Genomic DNA, 14,505 nt, shown 5'->3' with positions numbered 1-14,505 from the left:
TTCTAAGCTGGGCTCGAGGCTCGGATCTGGGTTCGGCCCTGGACTCGGCTCGCCTCGGCTCTAGTCTGGGCTTGGGGATTGTCTCGGGGCTCGTCTCGAGGCTCGGCTCTGGGCTCTGTGCTCGGCTGGGCTCGGGGCTCGGCTCGAGGCTCGGCTCTGGGCTCGGCTCTTGACTCGGCTCTAGGCTGGGCTTTAGGCTCGGCTCTGGGCTTGTCTGCTCTCGGCTTTGGGCTGGGCTCAGGGATCGGCTCTGCTCTTGGCTCTGCTCGAGTCTCAGATCGCGCCCGACTCTGGGTTCGGCTCTGGACTCGGGTCGCCTCGGCTCTAAGCTGGGCTTGGGGATTGTCTCGGGGCTCGTCTCGAGGCTCGGCTCTGGGCTCGGGGCTCGGCTGGGCTCGGGGCTCGGCTCGAGGCTCGGCTCTGGGCTCGGCTCCGGGCTCGGCTCGGCTCTAGGCTGGGCTCGGGGCTCGGATCTGGGTTCGGCTCTGGGCTCGGCTCTAGGACGGGCTCTGGCCTCGGCTTGGCTCTAGGCTGGGCTCGGGGCTCGGATCTGGGTTCGGCTCTGGACTCGGCTCGCCTCGGCTCTAGGCTGGGCTTGGGGATTGTCTCGGGGCTCGTCTTGAGGCTCGGCTCTGGGCTCTGTGCTCGGCTGGGCTCGGGGCTCGGCTCGAGGCTCGGCTCTGGGCTCGGCTCTGGACTCGGCTCTAGGCTGGGCTCGAGGCTCGGCTCTGGGCTTGTCTGCTCTCGGCTTTGGGCTGAGCTCAGGGATCGGCTCTGCTCTTGGCTCGGCTCGTGGCTCAGATCGCGCCCGACTCTGGGCTCGGCTCTGAACTCGACTCGGCTCTAGGCTGGGCTCGGGGCTCGGATCTGGGTTCGGCTCTGGACTCGGCTCGCCTCGGCTCTAGGCTGGGCTTGGGGATTGTCACGGGGCTCGTCTCGAGGCTCGGCTCTGGGCTCGGTGCACGGCTCGAGGCTCGTCTCGAGGCTCGGCTCTGGGCTCGGGGCTCGGCTTGGCTCGGGGCTCGGATCTCGCTTCTGCTCTGGACTCGGCTCGCCTCGGCAATAGCCTGGGCTTGGGGATTTTCTCGGGGCTCGTCTCGAGGCTCGGCTCTGGGCTCTGTGCTCGGCTGGGCTCGGGGCTCGGCTCGAGGCTCGGCTCTGGGCTCGGCTCTGGACTCGGCTCTAGGCTGGGCTCGAGGCTCGGCTTTGGGCTTGTCTGCTCTCGGCTTTGGGCTGGGCTCAGGGATCGGCTCTGCTCTTGGCTCGGCTCGAGGCTCAGATCGCGCCCGACTCTGAGCTCGGCTCTGGACTCGACTCGGCTCTAGGCTGGGCTCGGGGCTCGGATCTGGGTTCGGCTCTGGACTCGGCTCGCCTCGGCTCTAGGCTGGGCTTGGGGATTGTCTCGGGGCTCGTCTCGAGGCTCGGCTCTGGGCTCTGTGCTCGGCTGGGCTCGGGGCTCGGCTCGAGGCTCGGCTCTGGACTCGGCTCTGGACTCGGTTCTAGGCTGGGCTCGAGCCTCGGATCTCGGTTCGGCTCTGGACTCGGCTCGCCTCGGCTCTAGGCTGGGCTTGGGGATTGTCTCGGGGCTCATCTCGAGGCTCGGCTCTGGGCTCTGGGCTCGGCTGGGCTCAGGGCTCGGCTCGAGGCACAGCTCAGGGCTCGGCTCTAGGCTGTGCTCCGGGCTCGGCTCGGCTCTAGGCTGGGCTCGGGTCTCGGTTCTGGTTTCGGCTCTGGACTCGGCTCGCCTCGGCTCTAGGCTGGGCTTGGGGATTGTCTCGGGGTTCGTCTCGAGGCTCGCCTCTGGGCTCTGTGCTCGCGGCTCGGCTCGGGGCTCGGCTCGAATATCGGCTCTGGGCTCGGCTCTGGACTCGCCTCTAGGCTGGGCTCGAGGCTCGGTTCTGGGCTTGTCTGCTCTTTGCTTGGGCTGGGCTCAGGGATCGGCTCTGCTCTTGGCTCGGCTCGAGTCTCAGATCGCGTCCGACTCTGGGCTCGGCTCGGCTCTAGGCTGGGCTCGGGGCTCGGATCTCGGTTCGGCTTTGGACTCGGCTCGCCTCGGCCCTAGGATGGGCTTGGGGATTGTCTCGAGGCTCGTCTCGAGGCTCGGCTCTGGGCTCTGTGCTCGGCTGGGCTCGGGGCTCGGCTCGATGCTCGGCGCTGGGCTCGGCTCTAGGCTATGCTCTGGGCTCGGCTCGGCTCTAGGCTGAGCTCGGGCCTCGGATCTGGTTTCGGCTCTGGACTCGGCTCCCCTCGTCTCTAGTCTGGGCTTGGGGATTGTCTCGGGGCTCGTCTCGAGGCTCGGATCTGGGCTCTGTGTTCGGCTGTGCTCTGGGCTCGGCTCGAGACTCGGCTATGGGCTCGGCTCTCTACTCGGCTATAGGCTGCGCTCGTTCCTCGGCTCTGGACTCGGCTCGGCTCTAGGCTGGGCTCGGGGCTCGGATCTCGGTTCGGCTCTGGACTCGGCTCGCCTCGGCTCTAGGCTGGGCTTGGGGATTGTCTCGGGGCTCGTCTCGAGGCTCGGATCTGGGCTCGGGGCTCGGCTCGAGGCTCGGCTCGATACTCGCCTCTGGGCTCGCCTGTAGGCTGGGCTCTGGGCTAGGCTCGGCTCTAGGCTGGGCTTGGGGATTGTCTCGGGGCTCATCTCGAGTGTCGGCTCTGGGCTCGAGGCTCGGCTGGGCTCGGGGCTCGGGTCGAGGCTCGGCTCTGGGCTCGGCTCTAGGGTGGGCTCTGGCCTCGGCTCGGCTCTAGGCTGGGCTCGGGGCTCGGATCTGGGTTCGGCTCTGGACTCGGCTCGCCTCGGCTCTAGGATGGGCTCGGGGTTCGGATCGGGGTTCGGCTCTGGACTCGGCTCGCCTCGGCTCTAGGCTGGGCTTGGGGATTGTCTCGAGGCTCGTCTCGAGGCTCGGATCTAGGCTCTGTGCTCGGCTGGGCTCGGGGCTCGGCTCGAGCCTCGGCTCGATACTCGAGTCTGGGCTCGCCTCTAGGCTGGGCTCTGTGCTCGGCTCGGCTCTAGGCTGGGCTCGGGTCTCGGATCTGCGTTCGGCTCTGGACTCGGCTCGCCTCGGCAATAGGCTGTGCTTGGGGATTGTCTCGGGGCGCGTCTCGAGGCTCGGCACTGGGCTCGGGGCACGGCTCGAGGCTCGGCTCGATACTCGGCGCTGGGCTCGGCTCTAGGCTGGGCTCTGGCTTCGGCTCGGCTCTCGGCTGGGCTCGGCGCTCGGATCTGGGTTCGGCTCTGGACTCGGCTCGCCTCGGCTCTAGTCTGGGCTTGGGGATTGTCTCGGGGCTCGTCTCGAGGCTCGGCTCTGGGCTCTGTGCTCGGCTGGGCTCGGGGCTCGGCTCGAGGCTCGGCTCGATACTCGACTCTTGACTCGGCTCTAGGCTGGGCTCGAGGCTCGGCTCTGGGCTTGTCTGCTCTCGGCTTTGGGCTGGGCTCAGGGATCGGCTCTGCTCTTGGCTCTGCTCGAGTCTCAGATCGCGCCCGACTCTGGGCTCGGCTCTGGACTCGGCTCGGCTCTAGGCTGGTCTCGGGTCTCAGATCTCGGTTCGGCTCTGGACTCGGGTCGCCTCGGCTCTAAGCTGGGCTTGGGGATTGTCTCGGGGCTCGTCTCGAGGCTCGGCTCTGGGCTCGGGGCTCGGCTGGGCTCGGGGCTCGGCTCGAGGCTCGGCTCTGGGCTCGGCTCTAGGCTGGGCTCTGGCTTCGGGTCGGCTCTCGGCTGGGCTCGGGGCTCGGATCTGGGTTCGGCTCTGGACTCGGCTCACCTCGCCTCTAGGCTGGGCTTGGGGATTGTCTCGGGGCTCGTCTCGAGGCTCGGATCTGGGCTCTGTGCTCGGCTGGGCTCGGGGCTCGGCTCCTGGCTCGGCTCTGGGCTCGGCTCTAGGACGGGCTCTGGTCGAGGCTTGGCTCTAGGCTGGGCTCGGGGCTCGGATCTGGGTTCGGCTCTGGACTCGGCTCGCCTCGGCTCTAGGCTGGGCTTGGGGATTGTCTCGGGGCTCGTCTTGAGGCTCGGCTCTGGGCTCTGTGCTCGGCTGGGCTCGGGGCTCGGCTCGAGGCTCGGCTATGGGCTCTGTATTCGGCTGGGCTCGGGGCTCGGCTCGAGGCTCGGCTCTGGGTTCGGCTCTGGACTCGGCTCTAGGCTGGGCTCGAGGCTCGGCTCTGGGCTTGTCTGCTCTCGGCTTTGGGCTGAGCTCAGGGATCGGCTCTGCTCTTGGCTCGGCTCGTGGCTCAGATCGCGCCCGACTCTGGGCTCGGCTCTGGACTCGACTCGGCTCTAGGCTGGGCTCGGGGCTCGGATCTGGATTCGGCTCTGCACTCGGCTCGCCTCGGCTCTAGGCTGGGCTTGGGGATTGTCTCGGGGCTCGTCTCGAGCCTCGGCTCTGGGCTCGGGGCTCGGCTCGAGGCTCGGCTCGATACTCGCATCTGGGCTCGCCTCTAGTCTGGACTCCGGGCTCGGATCGTCTCTAGGCTGGGCTCGGGGCTCGCATCTGGGTTCGGATCTGGACTCGGCTCGCCTCGGCTCTAGGCTGGGCTTGGGGATTGTCTCGGGGCTCGGCTCGGGGCTCGGCTGGGCTTGGGGCTCGGGTCGAGGCTCGGCTCTGGGCTCGGCTCTAGGCTGGGCTCTGGCCTCGGCTCGGCTCTAGGCTGGGCTCGGGGCTCGGATCTGGGCTCGGCTCTCTACTCGGCTCTAGGCTGTGCTCGTACCTCGGCTCTGGACTCGGCTCGGCTCTAGGCTCGGCTCGGGTCTCGGATCTCGCTTCAGCTCTGGACTCGGCTCGCCTCGGCTCTAGGCTGGGCTTGGGGATTGTCTCGGGGCTCGTCTCGAGGCTCGGCTCTGGGCTCTGTGCTCGGCTGGGCTCGGGGCTCGGCTCGATGCTCGGCGCTGGGCTCGGCTCTAGGCTATGCTCTGGGCTCGGCTCGGCTCTAGGCTGCGCTCGGGGCTCGGATCTGGTTTCGGCTCTGGACTCGGCTCGCCTCGGCTCTAGTCTGGGCTTGGGGATTGTCTCGGGGCTCGTCTCGAGGCTCGGATCTGGGCTCTGTGTTCGGCTGTGCTCTGTGCTCGGCTCGAGGCTCGGCTATGGGCTCGGCTCTCTACTCGGCTATAGGCTGTGCTCGTACCTCGGCTCTGGACTCGCCTCGGCTCTAGGCTGGGCTCGGGGCTCTGATCTCGCTTCGGCTCTGGACTCGGCTCGCCTCGGCTCTAGGCTGGGCTTGGGGATTGTCTCGGGGCTCGTCTCGAGGCTCGGATCTGGGCTCGGGTCTCGGCTCGAGTCTCGGCTCGATACTCGCCTCTGGGCTCGCCTCTAGGCTGGGCTCTGGGCTCGGCTCGGCTCTAGGCTGGGCTTGGGGATTGTCTCGGGGCTCATATCGAGGGTCGGCTCTGGGCTCGAGGCTCGGCTGTGCTCGGGGCTCGGGTCGATACTCGGCTCTGGGCTGGGCTCTAGGCTGGGCTCTGGCCTCGGCTCGGCTCTAGGCTGGGCTCGGGGCTCGGATCTGGGTTCGGCTCTGGACTCGGCTCGCCTCGGCTCTAGGATGGGCTCGGGGTTCGGATCTGGGTTCGGCTCTGGACTCGGCTCGCCTCGGCTCTAGTCTGGGCTTAGGGATTGTCTCGAGGCTCGTCTCGAGGCTCGGCTCTGGGCTCTGTGCTCGGCTGGGCTCGGGGCTCGGCTCGAGGCTCGGCTCGATACTCGACTCTGGGCTCGCCTCTAGGCTGGGCTCTGGGCTCGGCTCGGCTCTAGTCTGATCTCGGGGCTCGGATCTTGGCTGTGTGCTCGGCTGTGTTCGGGGCTCGGCTCGATACTCGGCGCTGGGCTCGGCTCTAGTCTATGCTCTGGGCTCGCCTCGGCTCTAGGCTGGACTTGGGGATTGTCTCGGGGCTCGTCTCGAGGCTCGGCTCTGGGCTCTGTGCTCGGCTGGGCTCGGGGCTCGGCTCGAGGCTCGGCTCTGGGCTCGGCTCTGGACTCGGTTCTAAGCTGGGCTCGAGGCTCGGATCTGGGTTCGGCCCTGGACTCGGCTCGCCTCGGCTCTAGGCTGGGCTTGGGGATTGTCTCGGGGCTCGTCTCGAGGCTCGGCTCTGGTCTCTGTGCTCGGCTGGGCTCGGGGCTCGGCTCGAGGCTCGGCTCTGGGCTCGGCTCTGGACTCGACTCGGCTCTAGGCTGTGCTCGGGGCTCGGATCTCGGTTCGCCTCTGGACTCGGCTCGCCTCGGCTCTAGGCTGGGCTTGGGGATTGTCTCGGGGCTCGTCTCGAGGCTCGGCTCTGGGCTCGGGGCTCGGCTGGGCTCGGGACTCGGCTCGAGGCTCGGCTCTGGGCTCGGCTCTAGGCTGGGCTCTGACTTCGGCTCGCCTCTCGGCTGGGCTCGGGGCTCGGATCTGGGTTCGGCTCTGGACTCGGCTCGCCTCGGCTCTAGGCTGGGCTTTGAGATTGTCTCGGGGCTCGTCTCGAGGCTCGGATCTGGGCTCTGTGCTCGGCTGGGCTCGGGGCTCGGCTCCAGGCTCGGCTCTGGGCTCGGCTCTATGCCGGGCTCTGGCCTCGGCTCGGCTCTAGGCTGGGCTCGGGGCTCGGATCTGGGTTCGGCTCTGGACTCGGCTCGCCTCGGCTCTAGGCTGGGCTTGGGGATTGTCTCGGGGCTCGTCTTGAGGCTCGGCTCTGGGCTCTGTGCTCGGCTGGGCTCGGGGCTCGGCTCGAGGCTCGGCTCTGGGCTCGGCTCTGGACTCGGCTCTAGGCTGGGCTCGAGGCTCAGCTCTGGGCTCTGTGCTCGGCTGGGCTCGGGGCTCGGCTCGAGGCTCGGCTCGATACTCGACTATGGGCTCTCCTCTAGGCTGGGCTCTGTGCTCGGCTCGGCTCTAGGCTGGGCTCGGAGCTCGGATCTGGGTTCGGCTCTGGACTCGGCTCGCCTCGGCTCTAGGATGGGCTCGGGGCTCGGATCTGGGTTCGGCTCTGGACTCGGCTCGCCTCGGCTCTAGGCTGGGCTTGGGGATTGTCTCGGGGCTCGTCTCGAGTCTCGGATCTGGGCTCTGTGCTCGGCTGTGCTCGGGGCTCGGCTCGAGGCTCCGCTCTGGGCTCGGCTCTCTACTCGGCTCTAGGCTGCGCTCGTACCTCGGCTCTGGGCTCGGCTCGGCTCTTGGCTGGGCTCGGGGCTCGGATCTCGCTTCGGCTCTGGACTCGGCTCGCCTCGGCTCTAGGCTGGTCTTGGGGATTGTCTCGGGGCTCGTCTCGAGGCTCGGCTCTGGGCTCTGTGCTCGGCTGGGCTCGGGGCTCGGCTGGGCTCGGGGCTCGGCTCGCCTCGGCTCTAGGCTGGGCTTGGGGATTGTCTCGGGGCTCGTCTCGAGGCTCGGCTCTGGGTTCGGCTCTGGATTCGGCTCTAATCTGGGCTCGAGGCTCGGCTCTGGGCTTGTCTGCTCTCGGCTTTGGGCTGGGCTCAGGGATCGGCTCTGCTCTTGGCTCAGCTCGAGGCTCAGATCGCGCCCGACTCTGGGCTCGGCTCTGGACTCGGATCGGCTCTAGGCTGGGCTCGGGGCTCAGATCTCGGTTCGGCTCTGGACTCGGCTCGCCTCGGCTCTAGGCTGGGCTTGGGGATTGTCTCGGGGCTCGTCTCGAGGCTCGGCTCTGGGCTATGTGCTCGGCTGGGCTCGGTGCTCGGCTCGAGGCTCGGCTCTGGGCTCGGCTCTGGACTCGGCTCTAGGCTGGGCTCGAGGCTCGGCTCTAGGCTCTGTGCTCGGCTGGGCTCGGGGCTCGGCTCGAGGCTCGGCTCGATACTCGACTATGGGCTCTCCTCTAGGCTGGGCTCTGTGCTCGGCTCGGCTCTAGGCTGGGCTCGGAGCTCGGATCTGGGTTCGGCTCTGGACTCGGCTCGCCTCGGCTCTAGGCTGGGCTTGGGGATTGTCTCGGGGCTCGTCTCGAGGCTCGGCTCTGGGCTCGGTGCACGGCTCGAGGCTCGTCTCGAGGCTTGGCTCTGGGCTCGGGGCTCGGCTCGAGGCTCGGCTCGATACTCGCCTCTGGGCTCGCCTCTAGGCTGGGCTCTGGGCTCGGCTCGGCTCTAGGCTGGGCTCGGGGCTCGGATCTGCGTTCGGCTCTGGACTCGGCTCTCCTCGGCTCTAGGCTGGGCTTGGGGATTGTCTCGGGGCTCGTCTCGAGGCTCGGCTCTGGGCTATGTGCTCGGCTGGGCTCGGTGCTCGGCTCGAGGCTCGGCTCTGTGCTCGGCTCTAGGCTGGGCTCTGGACTCGGCTCGGCTCTAGGCTGGGCTCGGGGCTCGGATCTCGGTTCGGCTCTGGACTTGGCTCGACTCGGCTCTAGGCTGGTCTTGGGGATTGTCTCGGGGCTCGTCTCGAGGCTCGGCTCTGGTCTCGGGGCTCGGCTCGAGGCTCGGCTCGATACTCGGCTCTGGGCTCGCCTCTAGGCTGGGCTCTGGGCTCGGCTCGGCTCTCGGCTGGGCTCGGGGCTCGGATCTGGTTTAGGCTCTGGACTCGTCTCGCCTCGGCTCTAGGCTGGGCTTGGGGATTGTCTCGGGGCTCGTCTCGAGGCTCGGCTCTGGGCTATGTGCTCGGCTGGGCTCGGGGCTCGGCTCGAGGCTCGGCTCTAGGCTCGGCTCTGGTCTCGGCTCTAGGCTGGGCTCGAGGCTCGGCTCTGGGCTTGTCTGCTCTCGGCTTTGGGCTGGGCTCAGGGGTCGGCTCTGCTCTTGGCTCTGCTCGAGGCTCAGATCGCGCCCGACTCTGGGCTCGGCTCTGGACTCGGATCGGCTCTAGGCTGGGCTCGGGGCTCAGATCTCGGTTCGGCTCTGGACTCGGCTCGCCTCGGCTCTAGGCTGGGCTTGGGGATTGTCTCGGGGCTCGTCTCGAGGCTCGGCTCTGGTCTCTGTGCTCGGCTGGGCTCGGGGCTCGGCTCGAGGCTCGGCTCAGGGCTCGGCTCTAGGCTGGGCTCCAGGCTCGCCTCGGCTCTAGGCTGGGCTCGGGGCTCGGATCTGGTTTCGGCTCTGGACTCGGCTCGCCTCGGCTCTTGCTTAGGCTTGGGGATTGTCTCGGGGCGCGTCTTGAGGCTCGGCTCTGGGCTCTGGGCTCGGCTGGACTCGGGGCTTGGCTCGAGGCTCGGCTTTGGGCTCGGCTCTGGACTCGGCTCTAATCTGGGCTCGAGGCTCGGCTCTGGGCTTGTCTGCTCTCGGCTTTGGGCTGGGCTCAGGGATCGGCTCTGCTCTTGGCTCGGCTCGAGGCTCAGATCGCGCCCGACTCTGGGCTCGGCTCTGGACTCTGCTCGGCTCCAGGCTGGGCTAGGGGCTCAGATCTCGGTTCGGCTCTGGACTCGGCTCGCCTCGGCTCTAGGCTGGGCTTGGAGATTGTCTCGGGGCTCGTCTCGAGGCTCGACTCTGGGCTCGGGGCACGGCTCGAGGCTCGGCTCGATACTCGGCGCTGGGCTCGGCTCTAGGCTGGGCTCTGGCTTCGGCTCGGCTCTCGGCTGGGCTCGGGGCTCGGATCTGGGTTCGGCTCTGGACTCGGCTCGCCTCGGCTCTAGGCTGGGCTTGGGGATTGTCTCGGGGCTCGTCTCGAGGCTCGGCTCTGGGCTCTGTGCTCGGCTGGGCTCGGGGCTCGGCTCGAGGCTCGGCTCTGGGCTCGGCTCTGGACTCGGCTCGGCTCTAGGCTGGGCTCAAGTCTCAGATCTGGGTTCGGCTCTGGACTCGGCTCGGCGCGGCAATAGGCTGGGCTTCGGGATTGTCTCGGGGCTCGGCTCGAGGCTCGGCTCTGGGCTCGGCTCTGGACTCGGTTCTAAGCTGGGCTCGAGCCTCGGATCTGGGTTCGGCCCTGGACTCGGCTCGCCTCGGCTCTAGTCTGGGCTTGGGGATTGTCTCGGGGCTCGTCTCGAGGCTCGGCTCTGGGCTCTGTGCTAGGCTGGGCTCGGGGCTCGGCTCGAGGCTCGGCTCTGGGCTCGGCTCTTGACTCGGCTCTAGGCTGGGCTTTAGGCTCGGCTCTGGGCTTGTCTGCTCTCGGCTTTGGGCTGGGCTCAGGGATCGGCTCTGCTCTTGGCTCTGCTCGAGTCTCAGATCGCGCCCGACTCTGGGTTCGGCTCTGGACTCGGGTCGCCTCGGCTCTAAGCTGGGCTTGGGGATTGTCTCGGGGCTCGTCTCGAGGCTCGGCTCTGGGCTCGGGGCTCGGCTGGGCTCGGGGCTCGGCTCGAGGCTCGGCTCTGGGCTCGGCTCCGGGCTCGGCTCGGCTCTAGGCTGGGCTCGGGGCTCGGATCTGGGTTCGGCTCTGGACTCGGCTCGCCTCGGCTCTAGGCTGGGCTTGGGGATTGTCTCGGGGCTCGTCTCGAGGCTCGGCTCTGTGCTCTGTGCTCGGCTAGGCTCGGGGCTCGGCTCGAGGCTCGGCTCAGGGCTCGGCTCTAGGCTGGGCTCCGGGCTCTGCTCGGCTCTAGGCTGGGCTCGGGGCTCGGATCTGGGTTCGGCTCTGGACTCGGCTCGCCTCGGCTCTAGGCTGGGCTTGGGGATTGTCTCGGGGCTCGTCTCGGGGCTCGGCTCGAGGCTCGGCTCTGGGCTCGGCTCTGGACTCGGCTCGGCTCTAGGTTGGGCTCGAGGCTCGGATCTGGGTTCGGCTCTGGACTCGGCTCGCCTCGGCTCTAGGCTGGGCTTGAGGATTGTCTCGGGGCTCGTCTCGAGGCTCGGCTCTGGGCTCTGTGCTCGGCTGGGCTCGGGGCTCGGCTCGAGGCTCGGCTCAGGGCTCGGCTCTGGACTCGGCTCGGCTCTAGGCTGGGCTCGAGGCTCGGCTCTAGGTTCGGCTCTGGACTCGGCTCGCCTCGGCTCTAGGCTGAGCTTGGTGATTGCCTCGGGGCTCATCTCGAGGCTCGGCTCTGGGCTCGGCTCTGGACTCGGCTCGGCTCTAGGCTGGGCTCGAGGCTCGGATCATCGGTTCGGCTCTGGACTCGGCTCGCCTCGGCTCTAGGCTGGGCTTGGGGATTGTCTCGGGGCTCGTCTCGACGCTCGGCTCTGGTCTCTGTGCTCGGCTGGGCTCGGGGCTCGGCTCGAGGCTCGGCTCTGGGCTCGGCTCTGGACTCGGCTCCGGGCTCGGCTCGGCTCTAGGCTGGGCTCGGGGCTCGGATCTGGGTTCGGCTCTGGACTCGGCTCGCCTCCGATCTATGCTGGGCTTGGGGATTGTATCGGTGCGCGTCTCGACGCTCGGCTCTGGTCTCTGTGCTCGGCTGGGCTCGGGTCTCGGCTCGAGGCTCGGCTCTGGGCTCGGCTCTGGACTCGGTTCTAAGCTGGGCGCGAGGCTCGGATCTCGGTTCGGCTCTGGACTCGGCTCGCCTCGGCTCTAGGCTGGGCTTGGGGATTGTTTCGGGCCTCGTCTCGAGGCTCGGCTCTGGGCTCTGTGCTCGGCTGGGCTCGGGGCTCGGCTCGAGGCTCGGCTCAGGGCTCGGCTCTAGGCTGGGCTCCGGGCTCGGCTCGGCTCTAGGCTGGGCTCGGGGCTCGGATCTGGGTTCGGGGCTTGGCTCGAGGCTCGGCTTTGGGATCGGCTCTGGACTCGGCTCTAGGCTGGGATCGAGGCTCGGCTCTGGGCTTGTCTGCTCTCGGCTTTGGGCTCGGCTCAGGGATCGGCTCTGCTCTTGGCTCGGCTCGAGGCTCAGATCTCGCCCGACTCTGGGCTCGGCTCTGGACTCGGCTCCGCTCTAGGCTGGGCTCGAGGCTTGGATCTGGGTTCGGCTCTGGACTCGGCTCGCCTTGGCTCTAGGCTGGGCTTGGGGATTTTCTCGGGGCTCGTCTTGAGGCTCGGCTCTGGGCTCTGTGCTCGGCTGGGCTCGGGCTTGGCTCGAGGCTCGGCTTTGTGCTCGGCTCTGGACTCGGCTCTATTCTGGGCTCGAGGCTCGGCTCTGGGATTGTCTGCTCTCGGCTTGGGCTAGGCTCAGGGATCAGCTCTGCTCTTGTCTCGGATCGAGGCTCAGATCGCGCCCGACTCTGGGCTCGGCTCGGTTCTAGGCTGGGCTCGGGGCTCCGATCTCGGTTCGGCTCTGGACTCGGCTCGCCTCGGCTGTAGGCTGGGCTTGGGGATTGTCTCGGGGCTCGTCTCGATGCTCGGATCTGGGATCTGGGCTCGGCTGTGCTCGGGGCTCGGCTCGAGGCTCGGCTCACGGCTCGGCTCTGGACTCGGCTCGGCTCTAGGCTGGGCTCGAGGCTCGGATCTGGTTTCGGCTCTGGACTCGGCTCGCCTCGGCTCTAGGCTGGGCTTGGGGATTGTCTCGGGGCTCGTCTCGAGGCTCGGCTCTGGGCTCTGTGCTCGGCTGGGCTCGGGGCTCGGCTCGAGGCTCGGCTCAGGGCTCGGCTCTAGGCTGGGCTCCGGGCTCTGCTCGGCTCTAGGCTGGGCTCGGGGCTCGGCTCTGGGCTCAGCTCTGGACTCGGCTCTAGGCTGGGCTCGAGGCTCGGCTCTGGGCTTGTCTGTTCTCGGCTTTGGGCTGGGCTCAGGGATCTGTTCTGCTCTGGGCTCGGCTCGAGGCTCAGATCGCGCCCGACTCTGGGCTCGGCTCTGGACTCGGCTCGGCTCTAGGCTGCGCTCGGGGCTCGGATCTCGGTTCGGCTCTGGACTCGGCTCGCCTCGGCTCTAGGCTGGGCTTGGGGATTGTCTCGGGGCTCGTCTCGAGGCTCGGATCTGGGATCTGGGCTCGGCTGTGCTCGGGGCTCGGCTCGAGGCTCGGCTCTGGGCTCGGCTCTGGACTCGGCTCTAGGCTGGGCTCGGGGCTCGGATCTCGGTTCGGCTCTGGACTCGGCTCGCCTCGGCTCTCGGCTGGGCTTGGCGATTGTCTCGGGGCTCGTCTCGAGGCTCGGCTCTGGGCTCTGGGCTCGGCTGTGCTCGGGGCTCGGCTCGAGGCTCGGCTCTGGGCTCGGCTCTGGACTCGGCTCGGCTCTAGGCTGGGCTCGAGGCTCGGATCTGTGTTCGGCTCTGGAGTCAGCTCGCCTCGGCTCTAGTCTGGGCTTGGGGATTGTCTCGGGGCTCGTCTCGAGGCTCGGCTCTGGGCTCTGTGCTCGGCTGGGCTCGGGGCTCGGCTCGAGGCTCGGCTCTAGGCTGGGCTCTGGACTCGGCTCGGCTCTAGACTGGGCTCGAGGCTCGGCTCTAGGTTCGGCTCTGGACTCGGCTCGCCTCGGCTCTAGGCTGAGCTTGGTGATTGCCTCGGGGTTCGTCTCGAGGCTCGGCTCTGGGCTCGGCTCTGGACTCGGCTCGGCTCTAGGATGGGCTCGGGGCTCGGATCTGGGTTCGGCTCTGGACTCCTGGACTCGACTCGCCTCGGCAATAGTCTGGGCTTGGGGATTGTCTCGGGTCTCGTCTCGAGGCTCGGCTCTGTTCTCTGTGCTCGGCTGGGCTCGGGGCTCGGCTCGAGGCTCGGCTCTGGGCTCGGCTCTGGACTCGGTTCTAGGCTGCGCACGAGGCTCGGATCATCGGTTAGGCTCTGGACTCGGCTCGCCTCGGCTCTAGCCTGGGCTTGGGGATTGTCTTGGGGCTCGTCTCGAGGCTCGGCTCTGGGCTCTGGGCTCGGCTGTGCTCGGTCTCGGCTCGAGGCACAGCTCAGGGCTCGGCTCTAGGCTGGGCTCCGTGCTCGGCTCGGCTCTAGGCTGTGCTCGGGGCTCGGATCTGGGTTCGGCTCTGGAATCTGCTCGCCTCGGCTCTAGGCTGGGCTTGGGGATTTTCTCGGGGCTCGTCTCGAGGCTCGGCTCTGGGCTCGGGACACGGCTCGAGGCTCGGCTCGATACTCGGCTCTGGGCTCGCCTCTAGGTTGGGCTCTGGGCTCGGCTCGGATCTTGGCTGGGCTCGGGGCTCGGATCTGGGTTCGGCTCTGGACTCGGCTCGCCTCGGCTCTAAGCTGGGCTTGGGGATTGTCTCGGGGCTCGTCTTGAGGCTCGGATCTGGGCTCGGGGCTCGGCTGGGCTCGGTGCTCGGCTCGAGGCTCGGCTCTGGGCTCGGCTCTGGACTCGGTCCTAGGCTGGGCTCGAGGATCGGCTCTGGGCTTGTCTGCTCTCGGCTTTGGGCTGGGCTCAGGGATCGGCTCTACTCTTGGTTCGGCTCGAGGCTCAGATCGCGCCCGACTCTGGGCTCTGCTCTGGACTCGGCTCGCCTCTAGGCTGGGCTCTGGGCTCGGCTCGGCTGTAGGCTGGGCTCGGGGCTCGGCTCTAGGTTCGGCTCTGGACTCGGCTCGCCTCGGTTCTAGGCTGGGCTTGGGGATTGTCTCGGGGCTCGTCTCGAGGCTCGGCTCTGGGCTCTGGGCTCGGCTCGGCTCGGGGCACGGCTCGAGGCTCGGCTCGATACTCGGCTCTGGGCTCGCCTCTGGGCTGGGCTCTGGGCTCGGCTCGGCTGTAGGCTCGGCTCGTTGCTCGGATCTGGGTTCGGCTCTGGACTCGGCTCGCCTCGGCTCTAAGCTGGGCTTGGGCATTGTCTCGGGGCTCGTCTCGAGGCTCGGATCTGGGATCTGGGCTCGGCTGTGCTCGGGGCTCGGCTCGAGGCTCGGCTCAGGGCTCGGCTCTGGACTCGGCTCGGCTCTAGGCTGG

The sequence above is a fragment of the Athene noctua genome, chromosome 2 (assembly GCF_965140245.1).
Source record: "Athene noctua chromosome 2, bAthNoc1.hap1.1, whole genome shotgun sequence".
Classification (NCBI taxonomy): Eukaryota; Metazoa; Chordata; class Aves; order Strigiformes; family Strigidae; genus Athene; species Athene noctua.
Note: the sequence above shows the minus strand (reverse complement) of the source record.